The sequence below is a fragment of the Camellia sinensis genome, chromosome 10 (assembly GCF_055761805.1).
Source record: "Camellia sinensis isolate YWXY chromosome 10, ASM5576180v1, whole genome shotgun sequence".
Taxonomy (NCBI): Eukaryota; Viridiplantae; Streptophyta; class Magnoliopsida; order Ericales; family Theaceae; genus Camellia; species Camellia sinensis.
In genome coordinates, this window is record NC_138970.1 from 56,097,297 (window position 1) to 56,111,491 (window position 14,195).

The following is a 14,195-nucleotide window of genomic DNA, read 5'->3' on the forward strand; positions in this document are numbered from 1 at the left end:
GTCAAGTGGATGGCCTCGATTCTGTCTTGGAGGCAATTGATAAGGTCTATCAACAATGTTAGGATTAGTAACAATATTAATGTCTAAGCCACTTACCTCAGGGATATCCATAGGAGCATGAGCAGGTACGAGAGAAGGGGAATCAACAACCTCAAGAGGAACAGCCGTAGGCTCAACAAGCTGCGCAATATTCGGAACAGAATTGGCGTGTGAAGTAGACTCAGTGACTAGTATAGATGAACTTGGTTTTGGTAGTGAACTGGGCTCTGGTTCAGTGGCCACTGGTTTGTTACACACCACTCCTTCTCTATCTTCCAATGTAACCTTAAACCAATCAGGTTCTTCAAGTGTACGCAACTCCCCCTGAAGCACCTGGTTGGACAAGGTAGGATCAAAAACCATCTCATGTTCTAGGAATGTCACGTCCATGGTGACATAAAAGCACCGGGTAGGAGGATGGTAGCATCGGTAGCCTTTTTGATGGGGAGCAAAGCCGAGAAAAACACATCGAATAGCGCAAGGATCCAATTTGCTCCGCTGATTTTTATGAAGATGAACATACGCCACACGCCCAAAAATCCGCAGAGTAAGATTTAATATAGATGACAAAGGTACATGATGTGCTAAAGCTTCCAGAGGAGTGTGAAAATCAAGAGTCCGAGAAGGCATTCGATTCATCAAATAGATAGCATGGATAACAGCATCAGCTCAAAATTGTTTGGGGACCGAAGCACCAATGAGCAAGGTACGAGCAACCTCAAGAATATGTCGATTCTTACGCTCTGCAACACCATTTTGTTCGGGAGTTTGAGAACAGCTAGTTTCATGGATCATGCCAATGTCTTGAAAAAATTGAGAGAGCTCAGAATTAATATATTCACGGCTGTTGTCAGAGCGGAACACCTTGCTAGGTAGTGAAAATTGGGTTTGGATCATCTTATGATAGACTCGAAAAATTGGACCAACATCACTTTTATGTTTCATGACATATAACCAAGTCATACGAGTACAATCATCCACAAAGGTAACAAACCATCGAATACCAGCATAACTAGTAACAGGGGAAGGACCCTAGACATCAGAGTGTATTAAAACAAATGGAACCATACTTTTATTAAAACTCAAAGGATAAGGAACACGATGACTCTTAACTAAAATACAAATATTGCGTTTAAATTCAGAGTCCTTGACATTATGAAATAACGAAGGTAGTAATTTGCGTAAATAACCGAAAGACACATGACCAAAACGATGATGCCACAACCAAATTTTTTTCATCTTCTCAGTATCTGTCCCACGCACCTGATGAACCTGGCCTGCTGCAACATCATCAACATAATATAATCCCCCTCTCTTAGTACTACGCCCAATGATCTCCCGAGTCTGGATATCCTGGAGCAAGCAAAAAAGAGGAAACATTAATACTATACAATCCAATTGTTCTGTAACTTGATTGACAGAAAGTAAATTATTGGATAATGTTGGAACAAGCAAGGTATGATGTAGGGACAATGAAGGAGTAAGAGCAATAGAACCAAGATCTAAACTGGGTTAGGACCACGCTCTGATACCAAGACAAAAGAATGAAGTGATAAATTTTATTCTAATAAAAAATTAATTAGAAAAAAGATACAAGAAGCCTTATATAGGCGTAAGAGATATTGGAGTAGGCACCAAGTCAATACAGATATGGACAGGGAAAACTATGTAAGGAAAAAAAAAAAAAAACTTATTTATGGAAGTAATACAATTGGAAATAATACAACTCATGCCAATAGTTTCGTGCTAATCCGATGTCATTTTGAGGTGTCAACACCTCAGATTCTAAGTTCCTTAAGGAATTAGTTTGCCTAGATCGAAATCTCTAACTCCCAAATCGGGAACCCGATTCGAGTCCCGTCTTCTCCCATAATTCTCTCGTGCCTTGGCAGTTGTGTATGCCTAGTGTCGTGCTAATCTAACGTTGTTTGGTGATTTTGAGGCGTCAATACCTTGGATTCTAAGTTTCTTAAGGAACTAATTTGCCTAGACTGAAATCCGGCTCTAACTCGCAAACCAAGAACCCGATTCGAGTCCCGTCTTCTCCCACAAGTCTCTCGTGCCTAGGTGGCCGTGTGTGCCAAGTTTCGTGCTAATCTGACACCGTTTGGTATTTTGGGGTATCAACACCTCGAATTCACGAGGCTGAAAAAGAATAACAAATTTGTTACTTGAAACCCTTCCACGAGGTTGAATTCAATGTTAATGGTAGACATGACCTTTTACACCTTGTGTTTTGCTTCTTTGTATGGTTAAATTCCAACCCATATGAATAAATAAGCAAAAGCAAACTTAAAGCGCACTTTCATATCTATGATGCCATGAACACATCAAAATGCTTGAATTTTTTAACCACTCAAAATCTCATATTGATAGCTAAGGGAACAATCAAGATTCAACTACCTACTATATTTACATCCATTAGCAGTTCAGACACTAGATTCAATTAAATTAATACAGTAAACCATCAATATGCATAGAACATAATTTGCTAGAAATCACATTAATATCAACAGTAAATGGAAAGCTACATCAAAGCATGCACAACTCTAGGTGTGGTAGCAAGTAAATAATATTCATGATTATATTCAAAACCATCTAGATGTGGTAGCAAGCAACTTTAAATCATTTATTTGAAGCATTTGTTCAACATGAAGTTATTCTAGGATATTAAAAAAATAAAACAATGAAAAGAAAATAAGAAAAGAAAACACAAAATGCACGAATGCATTTGTAGGAAAACTTGTGGCAGAAAAATCAAGATAATTAAAACTCACTTTTTTTCCCAGCAGTGTTTCACCAACTGGCTCTCCAAGCAACTTCTGCTTTACAGCAATGTGCATCTCATTCTGCAGTAATAACAAAATAACAAAAAATCAATTCACGTAAACATGACTTAAATTTCATACAAAAATATGTGTTATATATATGATATAACCACATATACAAAGAACAATGTCTTGCAAAAGAAAAAGTGTAATGCCTGTCCATATAATCCTAAAATCCCAAACATCCAGTATTTCACAAGAGTCCCAAAAAATAAAAGACAAAAATAAAATGCATGTTGAATGCGTACTACCACAAAAAGACCCAAACCTAAACGCAAAGTTGAAATATTGTCAATAAATAACAAAATTCAGGAGATATGGAGAAAACCAAGCCAAGTGTACGGATTATTAAGATATCTCAACAATAATGACACATAAAAGACAAAAGTGCTCAGATTAAACAGCTTAATAACAAAATGTGCTCCAAATGATCAAATGCTCAAGCAATAGTGGATTTCCGCATGCGACCAATTCATATTTAAATAGGAGAAACACCTTGTGAAAAACACAGAGTGTGAGCACATCATTTACATACTTCTAACACTAAATAGTGGGAATTTGTCTAGAGTGGGAACGGCTATCAAGAGGGAATAGAAAGATAGAAAATAAAGGAAATAAAATAGAAGGGTTATATGCCAAAATGACTAACACTGCAGCAAATTTGAACCCGTCAAAAACAATGTCATGTACCTTTGGGGATTAATGAATTTAAGCTTTATAGTGAAGACGAGGTAGAAAGAATAAAGTAATTACAGGGCACACTGTCGTCGATGAAAATAATACATAGTAATAGATAATAACAAAAAAATCTAATCAACAGTTTTATAAGTTAAAAGACTAGTGATATATCACTCACCTGTATTGTGATACTGATAAAATACATCACTTTCTATTTGCGAGGTTATTACAAAAATGATCTTACAAGGCAATGAAAATTAATAAATAATTAACTAAACTCTCAGGAAGGAGCTAAATCATAATTCTGGTTAAGCTCTTATCAACACAGTGAAATTTATCATGGTTGGAGAAAATTATGGAAGAAAAAAGAAAAAAACAAAAGACTTTCCAATATAGGGGTACTAGGCTAAAACTTTTCACCAATTGAACTTCAACACATAAATTTCACTTAGGAAAAAGGAGAAAATCAGCAATATATCATGGAGAGATAGCAAAACATAAATTTATCATTTTTCTCAATTACAATTTAGATCAATGTACATAAACCATTTATTTCTGCATATTCGTAATTTAAAATAATAAATTCACCAAAAAGTTGTTGAAACTTCCCAATTTATAAGCTTAAAAAAAATGAGAAATGCATATTGATTCTAGATTATTGGACTGAATTGAATTGACTTGCTTACGAAGAAGGCCCAACATTAGATATATGGCCATTTCAGCACATTAAGCTACATTTCCAGTTACACCACCAGGAATTCTAGCGACTTTGATTCCATGCTTTGTAGCAGCATTGATGTCAACGCCTTCATGTAAAGATAAATGGAGACCATATGCATATAAGAAATAATGTCTAACAGATATTATGTTTATGGTATTTAACAAAAATAAAGAAAGAACCTTTCAGCCCAACACCATACTGCATTATGAGCTTTGTCCTATTTGCACAAGAAATAGCATCTGCATTTAGCCGCATGTTTTTTACAATACAGATATCGTAGTTGCCAATAACAGCTGGCACATCATCAAATGGAACATCATCAACCTACAAAATAGAAGATAGAACTACTGAAGGGATGCACTATAGCATAGGTAACCCTTTAAACTGATGTCTATTCCAATTGAAGAACATCAATTTTGAGAAATCAGTGATAGACAAATTTTCAGTAAGAATTAAGAAATACAATGAGAGAGTAATACAAGGTAAGTCAATTTGGAAAAAATAATAACTAAGCTCTTTGGATTTGATATTTTTAATTTACACCTCAAATCGATGCTCCTCAAAAATAAATATGTAAATTTAAATTTTAAAAAAAAAAAAAGAGAAAAAAAAGAAAGGTCTAAATCATCAATCAAAAACCCAAGGCCTAACAACCATCTAAATCAAAATCATCAATCAAAATTTATCATTTGAATTCGAATCAAAATCATCTACAATAATACAACCATCTAAAAATCATCTACAACAAATTCTTCATTATACTCCTTAAATTTATCATCTGAATCAAAATCATCTACAACAATACAACCATCTAAAAAAAGAGGTCTGAATCATCAATCAAAAACCCAAGGCCAAACAACCAAAAAATAAATATGGAAATTTAAATTAAAAAACAAAAAAATCAAAGAAAAAAAGCATAATGAGTCTTGAAAAACCATCAGCAATTCAGAAAAGGGGAATTGTTCCCTTCATCAAAGGTTTGGATGTAATTCAACAGGCTAATTTCAAATCCATCAATGGAGGCTAATTTCAAGAGCTAACCTGGTTCACGTTTCCGTCGTCTACCATTGCTCGCAGTCTCACGCTGCTCACCGTCGCTCGACGTCATCGTCTGCCGTTGCTCGATGCCGTCTCACACTGTTGTTGTCATTGCTCGACACAATCGTCTACCTTGCTTACAGTCGCGAGAGAGAGAGAGAGAGAGAGAGAGAGAGAGAGAGAGAGAGAGATGGGGATTTTTGGTTTAAAAGATTAAGGATTTGAGATTTAGGAATTTTTGGTTGAGGGGGAAAAACGAGTGCGAATCATATTTTGAGTTTTTTTTTTTTTTTTGCGATGTCAACTATAACCGTCACAAATGAAAATTTAAACAATGAAACGATGGCGTTTAACTAATCTCTCCATCTCAAAATAATGGTCTCTTTTGAGGAATTCAACTTTTTTTAAAAGTACAATTATTATATTTTAAAAATATTAATTTTTTAAAATTATCCTTTGATAGTACATTTTTTTGGGAATATTAATTGTAATAATTGTACTTTTTGTATTATTAATGAATTTAAAAGAAGGGCAAAATAGTAAATTCATATTATTTTATTTCTTACTTTTTGGGAAGGGACTAATATTTTGGGACAATAAAAAATGGAATAAGGGACTAATATTTTGGGATGGAGGGAGTAATTTTTTATATTTGTGACGGGGGTATTGCCGTCGCCGATAATCTTTATTTGCGATGGGGGAAGGTTGCCATCACAAAAAAAAAAAAAAAAACTCATTTTTTTGCCAAAAACCTCCGTGTCCATTTTGTTGTGCAATGAAAGCTAGGAAGAAAGAAACAAGAAATGACCAGCGAGAGAGAAAGATAGAGATAGAGAGACAAAAAAAAAAGAGAGAAAAAAGATGAGCAAGAGAGATGGAGAGAGTGAGAGAGATGAGAGAGATAGAGAAGAGAGATGAGTGAAAAAAAGAAAGAAGAGAGATGAACAAGAGACAGAAAGACAGAGAGAGAGAGACCCATTTCATTTTTTGATTTTTTCCTCTTTCAACAACAATGGGCTCAGAGAAAGAGGTGAGTGTGATTGAGAGAAATGAACGATTGAGAAAGAAGAGAAATGAGTGAGTGAGAGAGAGACACACACACACACATAGAGAAAAAAATAGAGAGAAACAAGATGAGCGAGAGACAGAAAAAAGAGAAAGACACTAAAAAGAGATGAACAAGATATATATATAGAGAGAGAGAGAGAAGAAGAAGAAGAAGAAGAAGAAAAAGAAGAAAGATGAGCAAAAGAGATGAGAGAGCCATAGAGAAGAGTGATGAGTAAAAGAGAGAGAGGAAAAAGAAAGAAAAACAAGATGAGCAAGAGAGAGAGAGAGAGAGAGAGAAAGAAAAAGACAAAGAGAAGAAATATGAGCAGGATAGATAGATAGCGAAGAGAGATGAAAGAGCCAAAGAGAAGAGTGATGAGAGAGAGAGAGAGAAAGGCCCATTTCATTTTTTAACTTTTTTCTTTCGATAAGTGATTAAGAGAAATATGAAATGAACGATTGAGAGAGAGAAAGAGAGAGAGAGAGAGAAAATAAATGATCGATAAATCGAGAGAGAGATTGGTAAATCAAGAAAATGGGAGAGAGAGAGTGAGCAACGCGAGCACAGTGTGGAAGAGAGAGAAAGGGAAAGAGAGAGAAAGACACTAGCAGACAGACAAAGAGTGATGAGTGAGAGAGAGAGAGAGAGAGATAGATAAAAAGAGACAAAAAGATGAAATATAGGTGAAATATTTCTAATGCCGTCTCATTAAAACAGTATCGCTTTTTTTTTGTTTTTTTTTTTTTCGACAGCACCTATTACCGTCGCAAAAAACTCTCTTATTTGCGACTGCAGTTCATGTCATCACAAAAAATACGCATTATTTGCGACTGCAGTTGTTGCCGTCGCAAAAAGCTACTTTTTTGTGACAGGAAAGCATGCCGTCACTAAAAACCCATTTATTGATAACGGCAAGTGATACTGTCACAAAAAATCACTTTTTGCGATGGTAAGTGATATCGTTGGAAATATTTCTATGTTATATAGCCCCTTTTCTTATAGTGCACCATCCTATTTGAGGCGGGTTGGGATCGTAACACTACATTACCCAACGTGATATCTGAATTTGATTCTTACCAATTTTTTCTTCCCTTATTACCTCTTACCACAACTTATTGTAAAAGAAAAAAGTCTTTTAATTTTAAGTAATTGTTTAAAATATTTTCAAAGTTGAAGGTAATTAAGGTATTTCTCATATTGGGCTCATATTCTTATAACTGTACAACCCAATCCTATACTGGGTGGGCATGTGTGAGTCCACCAAACTTTTCAGCACATGTTTCCATTGGACTAGTAAAAAATTCTTTATTTTTTATAATTTTTTATATTTATAATTTCTCGAATATATCTCCACATTTTCGTCAAATGAATAATTCCCATTTTATTTTGTACATTATAAAAGATTTAGAATTTTTTTCAAATCCCCAAATATTACTAATAATACAATTATGGGACAATAGTGTGTTTGGTTTAAGTTTTTTGAATTAAGTTTTTTGAAAACTGAGTTTTTTTGTTTTCGTATTTTTTTGTTTTTAGTGAATATTTTTAAAATTTTAAACATTTTTTTTTATTTTTTAAATGCACCTTACTTAGATGTATCTAAAAAGTAAAAAATTTGTGAAAAAATATTGTTAAAAATTAATAAATATATAAAAATACAAAAAATATACTGAATTCTCGTAATTTTTTTATATTTTTGATATTTGGTGAATTTTTAAAAGGTTTTGTTCAATTTTTTTTTTTTTTACTTTTTAGGTATATTTATGTTAGGTATGTCTAAAATTTTAAAAAATTGTTCAAAATATTAAAAAAAATCAATAAAAACAAAAAAATACGAAAAATAAGAAAAGTATAATTTTCTGAAAAGTATTTTTAAAAAATGATAACCAAGCATAACGATTAGTTCTTAAATTTTTGTCGGAAATATTTCCCGATATTTTTTCCAATAACTATTGAATTATGAATTATTTTGATGCCGAATAATTTTGGAGCCTCCAGTTTGTGACTACTCTACCAAGGTTCCTCAGTCCATCTTGACATAAACTACTTGATTTGGGCTTTTGTCCTTGGGTTGGGCCCAACCCACTCTATGCAGATATGAAGATGGATGTCAGGCCCATGATCTGGTAGAGAAACGTAATTGAATATGACTTTTATTATAAGAAAAATTGAATGCATCAAAACTTTCTACTTTAGTAGCGTTACATTATTACAAGAAGTCAATAATACCACTTTATTTATCCCATCTTGATGGCCTCATTAGTAGCTATGTGTCCCTTCATTGTTACTAAGTGGTGTTTGGGAAGCAAGTTCTCAAATTTTTTTCTCATTTTTTTCACTAAAAGACAAAAGTTTTACAAAATCAAAAAAAATACATCCAAACAAAATATCACATCCAACCCCATAATCATTTCACTTTTTCTCTCACAAATATCACATCCAACCACATAAAAACCCAACTATCTTCCCAAACACCAAAAAAATTTTATCTCATAAAAACCTACATCTACTAAAATCTACATAAAAACTCGCTTCCCAAACACCATCATAGATATCTATCACTTGCTATTACAATATTTTGCCTCAAACGTTTCAAAATTTATACTCCAATTGTAAGATATACAGCTTGTTATATGTCACTTATATAACTAAATGTTGTGTCAAATATTACATAAGATTTAACTATAGATAAAATCTTTCTGCTTATACATATCTTCTTGCAACTCACGTACAATATTTTGTTTTGCTATTTAATAGAAATTTTTTTATAAAAAAAAAATGGCATTATAGAGCAACATTGTTAAAGTTGAATATTTTAACATTATTCATTATACTTATTCACGTATTTAATCATTGAGAATACTATCAACTATTTATTTATTCAACAAATAGATATAGGCTATTCCATATATCTATTTGGGTGTGTCACCTTTAGGGATGCTTAGCGGATATTTCGATCTGTTTAAATTAACCGAATTGAATTGATCCACCGCATTTTGGACGGATGCGTGATGACGAGCGAACAATTGTGGATTGATTTTTTTCAATCCACCTAATTTTGGACGGATTGCGACTTTAAGGTTCTTTTGGCCGTAATCGAACTGCCAAATCACGGGCACTCTTAATTATTTATAAAACTTTGTGTTTTCAATTTGTTTAGATATTATGTTTATGTTTTTAATTGAAAAAAAGTTTAGATATTCTGTTATGTTTTCAATTTAGAAATCCTTTTATCAAATGGCAAGTGTTAATATTTGGTATTTTTGTGTGAAACATATAAGACTTAATTTTGTCATTTAAAAAAAAATCAAATTAAATAGCTTTTGAGTTAAAAAAAAAAAAGTAATGAAATAATTTTGATAATGTATAGTTTTTCTTATATGTATTTATTATTGGTATTTGACAATTTACTTGATAATCTTTTAGTTAAGTTGAGTAAGATTGTTATCCAAAAAAAAATATTGACAAGTTGTTGTATTATGTTCAAAATTTGTAAAGTTTAAACCGCCAAACCGATTCGCATCCATCCGCTAATCTACTCAATCTGTATGTGTCAATCCTATGGACGGATGCAGATTGATTTTTTTTCAATTCACTAATCCGGCAGACAGATAGCAAATTAAAAGTTTTCCTGCCACAACTGAACCGCAAATACCCCTACTTACCTTTTACCACCACATAGCAATTTGTAAGACATCTTATCGCATCTATGTTAAGATGGAAATTAAATGAGTTTTTTAGGAACCCTTAAAATAAATATTTTTTTTTTCTCAAATAAGTCAATAAATTAAATCTACTCAGTTTGCATCCGTCAATCCTATGGACAGATGCATATTGATTTTTTTCAATTCACTAATCCGACAAACAGATGGCATATTAAAAGTTTTCTTGCCGCAACTGAATCGCAAACACCCCTTAAAATAAATAATTATTTTAAATTAAATAATTATTTATTTTACCACCACATAGCAACTGAATCGCAACTGAATCGCAAACACCCCTTAAAATAAATAATTATTTTAAGAATCGCAAACACTCCTACTTATCAAGATGGAAATGAAATAAGTTTTTTGGGAACCCTTAAAATAAAATAAATAAATTAAAAGTCAATAAAACAACATCTATCATCCATTCTTCACTTTTGGGTTTCGAAAAAAAAAAACACTATTTGTTTTGAGTCGTGAAATTATGAATCTACCCTCGTTCCTTTTCATTGTTGGGTGACACATGTTAGATGGGAAAAATGGTAAAATGGGAAAAGGACTTCCCATTCATTTGATCATTATTTAATTAAAAAAATAGAGTAAATTATTAATAAGTCTTAATAATTAGACTTAATTCTCATTAAGTTCTATTGAAAATAAGTTTTAGTAAAATCGTCGCTAAAAATAATTTTTATGACGATTTTTATAAATTATCGCTAAAACTTACAATTAATGATGTTTTTCTGTTATAAATTTTTTAAATTATCGTTGAAAGTTAAAAATTAGTAAATTTTTTGTAACGATTTTTTTAAACCGTTAAAACTTATAATTAGTGAAATTTTTTTAACAAAATTTTCAAACAGTCACAGAAAATTAACCATTAAATATTTTTTTTAATAATATTTAATGAAAAATATCATTAATTTTTATAGGACATATTGAATAATAAATTCATATATTAAGAGCTACATGTAAGTCTAAAAAAAAAAAAAAAAAGCAAATCCTAAAGGAAAATTTACCATCACAATAAACAAAACAGTCAGCAATTCGTAAACAACACCTGAGGTCCACTCTTGATGTAGAAGAATAGACTTATCCCATCAAATAACTATAAAAACTCAAATTAATGCATCCAAAAGATTAAAAAAAAAAAAAAAAAAAAAGGAAAATAACAGCACAATGTAGCAGTAAAAAAAAATTATAAATTAAAAAAAAAAAATTTATACACTTTAATAATTAAAATATTATAATTTTTTTCTATCGTTACTGTGCAGTTGTTTTCCCTTAAAAAATCGTTTAAAATATGAAAAAAAAAATTCTTAAACCAAATAAAAAGATTGTTAAACCTGAAAAAGTGTGTAAAAAATTTGAGAGTAGGGTTTAGCAAGACGGCAGTGATAGAGGTATCGTGTTCTAAGGCCTCATTTGGAAACAGGTTAATTTAGTAATTTTTTAGTTAATTGGTTAAAAAAGTAAGTAAAAAAAACTTGTATGTTTAGAATAATTTTTTGACTAATTACGAAAAGCTGTGCAAAAAGTAGAGAGAAGCCGTAATTGTTGACTTTTTGGTATGACTAATTGGCTAATTGGCTAATTTAGTAATTTTTGGACTAATTAGCTAATTTAGTAGCATCCCAAACGAGGCCTAAATGAAACTTTATACAGTAAAAAAAAACAAAACAAAACAAAATAAAAAAACAAATCATAATAAAAGTAAATAAATTAAATCCTTTTTAGAACTCTTCTGTTAAATCTCTAATGTTTCGTTTGGAAAAAAGGGTTAGGTTAGATTTGAGATTATTTTAGTCACAAAAAAATAAAATAAGTTTTTTAACTCAATAAAACAAAACATCACATTCAACTCATAATCATTACATTTTTTCTCTCACAAAAAGTCAAAAAATCATTCTCAAACAAAAAATTTTAACCCTAGACTAAGTGATATTTTGGAAAGTTAGTACAAAGTTGACTTTTTGACTTTTTTAATCTATTTTATTTATTTTTAAATAAAAAATGTAAGAAGTGATACAGCTTAAAATAAGTAAAAAGTTAAAAATTAATTTTTTATTTACTTCCCAAAACACACTTAAAATAGACAAAAAATTAAAAAGTTAAAAATCAACTCAGACGTAGTTTGGCATAATCTAAACAGCAATGATTTAGATCACTAATTTTGGTGCTCTAATGGAGCACTAATGACAGGCAATGAATAAAAAAAATAAAATAAAAACAAATCAAGACCAAAATATCACATCACTGTGGTGGAGTCCACTGCCAACTCATTAGAGCTACCTTTAGAGCTCCAAAACATTTTTTTAATCTAAAAAATCAAAAAATTACTATCATATTTAAATCACCTTATTTTATTTAAATCACATTATCTTTCTATCATATCATTTTAAATTCAATTCATATTTTATCTTTTTTTTATAAAAAATTAAAAAATACATTTATTTAAATTATTTCAAACAATTCCTCACCCTCCAAACCAACCCTAAAACATTTTTCTTGCTACTGTAGAGAGAGAGAGAGGTCAGACAACTAAGGTTAACATGCTGGATTGATTGATTAATCCCTCTCTCTCTCTTTCCATTTTTCTCACTCACTCGCTCTCTCTCTCTCTCTCTCTCTCTCTCTCTCTCTCTCTCTGATCCCAATAAGATCTGCAGGCTTTCCTTGTACTGTCTTTGCTGTTGAAAAATAAAAAACTCTCCCAAGGAAAGTGCTAGAATACATGTTAGGTGTACATTATACAGTGTCACAGCTGTTGGGTGCGTATGCCATCCCTTTGCTAAAATCATTCGTTCTTTCAGTTTTTACTTATTTAAAGCTATTATTGATGCTGAAAAATATATAAAAATATTTTAACATAAATTCAGAACTCGTTTGGAAAGGCAATTTGAATTAAAATAGTTATATAAAATAAAATATCACATTTAATTTATAATCATTTTATTTTTTTCTTACAAAAATCAAAAAGTCAATTCCAAACGAGACTTTTTAATCTCAGGTTAAAAAAATCAAAAAGTCAACCCACATCTAAAAAAGCTTTTAAAATTTTGTTGAGATTATGAATATTTTAATATTTTATGTTTCTTGTTGATAGTCCTTATAATTTTTATTTCATAAACTATAAACGAAAATCATAATGAGTATACATTAATAAAAATTTGAAATAAAAAAATAATATATAATTTCAATAAATTACAATAAACATGGCTATGGTATTAAATTAATCTTGATTTATGTATAAACATGTATAGACATAAGTGAAATTGTGTAAAAATATAAGTGAAAATTCTAATTATTTTAACATTATTCTTAGATAAATGATGACTCAATAAATTGTTTGTAGGAAAATGAGTGGGAGCACTAATTAGTACTACCACTAATGATGTGGCAGTAGGCCCCATCATGAATGATTTGATGTTTTGGCCTTGGTGTTGTATTTTTTTTTCTTTTTTTATTGAGTGTCATGTAATTAATGGTCTTTTTAGAGCTCCAAAATTAGTGATCTTTATCATTGTTGTTATTTATAACATGACTCTTGTAACAAGTTTCATTTGGCATAGGCGTAAAAATATTGGCTAAAAAAACTTATAGCAGTGCTACGTCGCTCGAATTCACGCCCTCCCAAATCCCCCGAACCAAAAACGACGTCGTTTCGTCGTTTTTGGATTTTTTTTTTTTTTCGTTTAATCAGAGATGAAACAGAGGCAGAAATGAAGAAAGAAGAAGGGAAGAAAGAAAGAAGAGAAGAAGAAGAGAAGAAGAAGCAGAGGCAGACGATGGCGGCACGGCGGACGAGCTGCGACGATCGGCGATCTGGGACGATGGTGGAGCTGCAACGATGGCGGAGCTACGACGATCGGCCGGAATGCAGGGGCCCATGTGTGTGTGTCTCCCTCTCTTTCCCTCTCTCCTCTCCGCTCTCCCTCTCCCTCTCCCTCTTCCCCCCGTGTGTTGAGCTCGAAAATGTCGAAAATGGAAGAAAAAAAAAGAAAAAAAAAAAGCCTAATGCCCAAAACGACGTCGTTTTGGGCATTAGGGGGATTAGGGGAGGCAAATTTTCGAGCTCTGAAACATTATTCAAAAACTTATTTTGTCACAAAAAAAACAAAGGTGTTTTTTTTTTT

The 14,195-nt window shown here is 31.6% G+C and overlaps 1 long non-coding RNA gene across 3 annotated transcripts; it reads right to left on the bottom strand.

Moving 5' to 3' along the window:
• Positions 1-1,266: 1,266 nt before the first annotated feature.
• On the bottom strand, positions 1,267-5,468 carry LOC114257883 (uncharacterized). 3 transcript variants are annotated; one of them, XR_014343257.1, is made up of 5 exons: positions 5,308-5,468; positions 4,446-4,590; positions 4,232-4,351; positions 2,817-2,888; positions 1,267-1,392 (listed from the first exon to the last, which is right to left on the bottom strand). It is a non-coding gene; the product is annotated as an uncharacterized LOC114257883 (long non-coding RNA). The 3 variants fall into 3 exon arrangements; XR_014343256.1 differs by lacking the exon at positions 1,267-1,392 and having other exon boundaries at positions 1,802-2,888; XR_003627755.2 differs by lacking the exons at positions 1,267-1,392; positions 4,232-4,351 and having other exon boundaries at positions 1,802-2,888.
• Positions 5,469-14,195: the final 8,727 nt, after the last annotated feature.